Source organism: Diabrotica undecimpunctata, chromosome 3, assembly GCF_040954645.1.
Source record: "Diabrotica undecimpunctata isolate CICGRU chromosome 3, icDiaUnde3, whole genome shotgun sequence".
Lineage (NCBI taxonomy): Eukaryota > Metazoa > Arthropoda > Insecta > Coleoptera > Chrysomelidae > Diabrotica > Diabrotica undecimpunctata.
The window spans coordinates 44,445,790-44,452,039 of record NC_092805.1 but is presented as its reverse complement, the minus strand read 5'-3'; positions in this window follow the sequence as shown (position 1 = coordinate 44,452,039).

Genomic DNA, 6,250 nt, shown 5'->3' with positions numbered 1-6,250 from the left:
TAAAATATTAAAAATACAGTTATGTTGTTTCTATAAATAGGTCTTCATTTCTTTTGTAAAACTTCTGCTACAAATTACCATCATTAACATAATCACCTAAATATGGCCATAAACTTGTTTGTCATAATTAGTATTTGATAAACTCCAAGCTTTCCCTATTTCACTCCCTACCCATCCTTAGGGTGAAAGTGCTTTTGGAAAACGAAACTACACTTCAAAATTTAGTCCGAGTTTCAACAGAGAGCCATAAACTTGTTTGTCATAATTAGTATTTGATAAACTCCAAGCTTTCCCTATTTCACTCCCTACCCATCCTTAGGGTGAAAGTGCTTTTGGAAAACGAAACTACACTTCAAAATTTAGTCCGAGTTTCAACAGAGAGCATGGAGTCCCATAAGTTTAAATCCGGTGAATTATTTAACGGTTGCGCTAAACTCGTAGTGTTAAATGTGTTGTGTTTTTTACAAAATACGGAACAACTTAATGTAAGTGCTGCTGTAAGCCGTACTTCGTTAATGACTGGTGTTAGCGAAAGAAGCATTTACAATTTCAAAAAAGAAAAAGAACAGAGTGGAACGTTGAAATCGCCAAAAAAACGTAAAAAACGAGTGTGTTAATCAAATTCTAGAATATTCACATATAACGAGGGTATAAGAAGTATTCTACGGAGAATTGTTCATTGTGAATTTTTCATGAAAAATTTGCCTTCATTGTTAAAGCATATACATAACTTCATACAAGGTAATGAGAATATAAAGCCGTTGTCTCTTTCTACTTTATAGAGACTTCTGAAAGATATTGGATTTGTTTATAAGAAACGTGGCCGAAGAAGCATCATGGTGGAGCGAGAGGATATTATTCATTGGCGCCATAATTATTTGAGAACTATACGACGTTTGAGAAAAGACCATTGCAATATCATATATTTGGACGAATCGTGGGTTAATGTTGGCCAATCTATAAATTACGAATGGCGCGATACTACGATACAAAACAGTCGTGATGTTTTTCTCAAAGGTTTAAGTACTGGCTTAAAAGCACCTACTAAACGAGGTCTACGATATGTTTTATTGCATGCAGGTTTTTCAGGAGGTTTCTTTCCTGACACACAGCGTGTTTTTCTGGCAAAGAAAAATGATGGCGACTATCACGATGAAATGGATGCCGCATATTTTGAGTCGTGATTTAAGGAGACAATAATATCAAATTTACCAAATAATGGTCGCAGAAATGTCATTGTAATGGACAATGCATCGTACCACTCCCGTAAAGAGAGATTCCCTAACAATTCCTGGAATAAAGCTGCAATCAAGGAATGGCTAGTGGAAAAAGACATTTTTTTCGAGGAGTGTTATTTGTAATCCGAGCTATTAGAAGCAGCGCGTGCTTTTAAAGATCAATACGATAAGTATCATCTTGATGAGTATGCTTCACAACATAATGTTTATATTTTAAGGCTTCCTCCATATCACTGTGAATTGAATCCTATAGAAATGGTGTGGAACCAAGTTAAGCGATATGTAGGTACCCATAATACCACTTTTAAAAACGACAAGGTACGCCAGTTGATCGACGACGGTTTAGCACGCGTCACAGAGCAAAATTGGCGCAATTATGTCACTCATGTTGTTGAGAAAACGGAAACTGAGATCTGGACTGCGGACAACCTGCAAGATAACGTAGACCAATTGATAATACACGCGAACACAGGGGAGAGTAGCGAAAGCGAATCCGACATCTCGGATGTAGAGGACGACTTTAGTATAATTAATTGAATATCTGTGAGTAACCTCGATTATCTTACATTGTATAACCAATAAAATGCATTTACCAGTTCAATCAGAGTATGGGCTTTTCGGATATTGGGCTGGGTGCACGGAAATCGAGTTACCCGGAGGTTCCACCCTGTATATTTATAGCTATCAAGAAATGTAATTTAAAATATATTTGTTAGTTTAATAAAGTATAAATATAATATAATGTTAAATAACTATAAACCTTATACCTGCTCATCTGGTCAAGTGTGGGCAAGGAAAACCATTATCCCATATGGAATAATACAAGGTTTCGCTGAAAACTACCAGGTTCCTATGCCAAGGAACTAGGTGAACTTATCTTGTGTGTAAAAAATGCGAGACTGCATTATGTTTTAACAAGGACAAAAACTGATAATTTTTCACATATTTACAAAAGAAAAAGTTTTTCTTGGATATTGGGCTGGGTGCACGGAAATCGAGTTACCGGAGGTTCCACCCGGTATATTTATAGCTATCAAGAAATGTAATTTAAAATACATTTGTTAGTTTAATAAAGTATACAGTTTTATAATAAAATTCTCGCTAAAAACTTAAGGTCTTTCTATTCAAATTCATGCCTCTTATTTGGCTACTTGAAGGCAATTATTTTATCAATATATTATTTTATAATAAATAGCAGAGCCCGGCGTAGATATCTGGGTACGGTTCTGTGACTACCACTTGGGCCTGTTTGTATCGCAAGCACAAGGCGTGAAATCCGACAATTGTGCATTCCTATATTAGCCGTACTGTACTCTCGGTGTGACATTTTCTATAGTACAGCTGCCCAATCTGATGTTATTTTTAAATTACAGAAAAGAGCAATACGGTATCTTTTTGGCCTCAGTAGAATAACACATTGCAGAAGCTACTTCAAAAATCATGGGATTTCAACTCTTTCCTCCTTATATATTTTAGAAACTGTTTGCTTAATTCGTAAACATTTACATGTTTTTTAAGCAAGACCTAATCATGACTACTCCATCAAAAATTCAACCTTTGGTGTGTATTTACCGATCCCGTCCACCGAGTTAGAATTTCCGTAAAATGACAAAAGTCTATCTATCTAAAAGACCATATTATTCAGTAGAAGAGTTTCTTAATGGATAACTAACAAATTACAGTACCTTTATGTAGAAGTAACTAAAGTATTTTTTGGATATCACATGCAGCAACTTAAACTTTTAGTTCGTAAGGTTTTATTATGCAATTTGTTATTTATTTAAATTTTTCAATGGATTGTGTATTTAGTATCTTTTATTTCGTGATATTGACGATTTATGTAATTTCAGTAAATTTTAAATTGTTATTGTTATACTTTTTATAAGCTTTGTTCATAAAATTGTACAATTTTCAGTGACAATATAGTAATTTACGTAACAAGTTCCGAGACACATATTTTATGAGACGAGTAGGAAGTTTCCAGCTCGAGCCGTAGGCGAGTCCTGGAATCCTGCGAGTTTCGTAAAATTACTTTTGGATCGTATTACGTACAATATTTTACGTACAATATATGAATGTGGCATATGTGGCAAAGATTTAATATTAGCTCTTAAAGTACGCCTAACAAAATGTTACGTATACAGTGTACTATACTATGGAGTGAAATCATGAACGTTAAATCTAGACACAATGAGACGACTTAACGCCTTTGAAATGTGGACCTATAGAAGAATTATGAGGGTTTCCTGGGTAGATAGAGTTACGAACAATGAAGTACTGAGAAGAATAGGTAAAGAGAAGGAAGTTGAACTAACTATTAAAGAAAGAAAGCTACAGTATCTCGACCATGTGATGCGAAGCGAGAAGTATAGCATCCTGCGACTCATAATGCAAGAAAAGATAGATGGCAGAAGAAGCATCAGAAGAAGACGAATTTCATGGCTCAAGAACCTGAGAGAATGGTTTGGATGCAGCTCAAAACAACTTTTTAGAGCTACTGCCTCAAAAATTAAAATAGCTATGATGATTGCCAACCTCCGTAGCGGAGATGGTACCTGAAGACGAAGATGGATAAACTTTACTTATGAACTTTTATTAAACACTTTAAATTGAATTCAACATTAGTCGTGAGTTCAACATTAGAAAAATCTATGTACTTATGAATATTAATAACACAATTATAACAATTATTTACATTGATATTGTTAGGAATATTAACAGAAGTGGCAGTATTGAAATTAGTTAGTACTTTTACTATTTTTTGAGATATTAACTTGGTTGCGGGCTTGCGGGCATGTTCAATCTGTGAAGCTCTGCTACATTAGTTGATTTCCATCCTCTGTATCTTTTCAAGTTGGTTATGGTACCACCACTATCAGCCAGTAAAGTGGCTGAGCTGCTTTGTAGACAGTGCCGATGTATTCTTTAGGATGCGGTAATTTAAGAAATTCAGCAATAGTGCAGGCGATTTTTCCAAAAGTATGAATACCAATAGGTTGTATAGTACACCTTCCATTTTTGTAATATACAAATAATCTACGATGCGGTGTGTTTGCTTGACGTAATGAAAAATATTTTCTGTATAAAGAAATGTTATTGTCTTCAATAACCACAAAGGTTCTTTCCATGTTCGTTTTAGAATTACGAATTTTAATCACTAACATGGTTATCTTATCTTCTATATCATCTACACCAGAGCTTGTCAGAGCCGTTACTTAGTTACCCAAAATCGTCCCGAAAGCGAAATAATTAGTCCCGAAAAAGCTACTTTCGGTACGAGTTGCGTAAAATGGTACTTTCGATTTAATAAATTAAACTGAAAGTCTTATTTTCGGGACGGCTGCAGATAAAAGCATATTTCTATTCTATTATATTCTATAAACTAAAAAATTTACAATTATTTTTAGAAAATATTAGGCGACACAAAGGCTACTTTTACAAAATTTTCGCATAACATTTCTCACATATTTACGATGCCTAAAAGACATTCTTTGCACATTATAAACACCCTTATTTGGTCACCTTAGAAAACTTGCGAAACTGCTGGTTAATTGGTTTTAATCGAAAAAATCGTATGTCAAACGAAACAGTTGTGTGTGGGACGTCACCATATACGTTGATCATTAACGTGTTTCACGGTATTTTGAGATATTGGTATTCTTAATGGATCATAACTAAGGTATTTTGTATCGCTGTAAATAATAAAGACTTAATAGAAAATTACGTTTAAGGAAACTTGACTACGATTTAAAACAGTTTTCGAACCAAATTAAAATGATGTTTTTCGACAGATGTTTTTCGGTATTTCTTTAATAAAAAATGCAATAAATTCAGTCAAGAACATTTATAATGGTAGTGAAAAACAAATCAGTTTTCTTCCTAATTATATTTTTATCCTGTTTTTTATGTCTAAACACGTAATTGATTTAAGCTCCCTATTATTGTTAGTTAACATAAAGAAAATCATGAACAAGAAATGGAAGAAACAGCAAAAATTACAATTAAAAAATTAAATACAAAGTACGGCAAATAAAGATAATACGTAATAATGTCGTCGAAATGAGAAACATATTCTCAAGAGAAATGAAGGGAATTTTGAGACTAAAATACTTGAAGAACTGGAAGCCCTAAGAAATCAGAACGAAACAAAAGCTTTTATACAAAGGTCATATTTTAATAACTTTCCTTTGATTTAATAGTCTTGTACACTTGATTTTACTGTCATAGAATCATCATTCAATCTTCGCTTATCCACTGCTGGACATAGATCTCCCTCATAATTTTCCATCTATTTCGATCTTGTGCCTCTTGCATCCAATTCCTATGACAACGTTTTAGATCGTCAGTCCAACGTGTTGGTGGACGACCTTTGCTTCGATAGGCATCATCTCTTGGTCTCCATTCCAGTATCCGCTTTGTCCATCTATTATCTGTCATTCGAGCCACGTGACCTGCCCAGTTGCATTTCAGTGTTGCTACTCTCTCTACTGCATCAGCCACTCCTGTTCTTCGTCGTAGCTGGCGATTTGGGATCTTGTCTCGTAGTGAAACGCCCAACATAGCACGCTCCATTGCCCTTTGACACACACGGATCTTTTGAACTGTTCTCCTTGTCATGGTCAACGTTTCCGCACCGTAAGTTAACACTGGCAAAACACACTGATTAAATGTTTTTCTTTTAAGGCATATTGGTATATCGGACGATTTGAAAATATGGTTCAGCTTGCCGAAGGCTGCCCAAGTCAGTCTTATACGACGGAGAAGCTCAACGGTTTGGTTATCTTTTTCTATGCGAATCTCATGACCTAGGTATTTATAGGCCATTACCTGGTCTATGGATCTTGTTCCTACGCATATATCTTCCCTGGCTACAAGATTTGTCATCATCTGGGTTTTAGATATATTTATTTTCAATACCCCTTCTAACAAGGAAAGCTAGAGCTGATTTAAAAGTTCTTTGGCCTCATCTATCCTATCAGCTATTAGTACAATATCATCTGCAAACCTTAGAT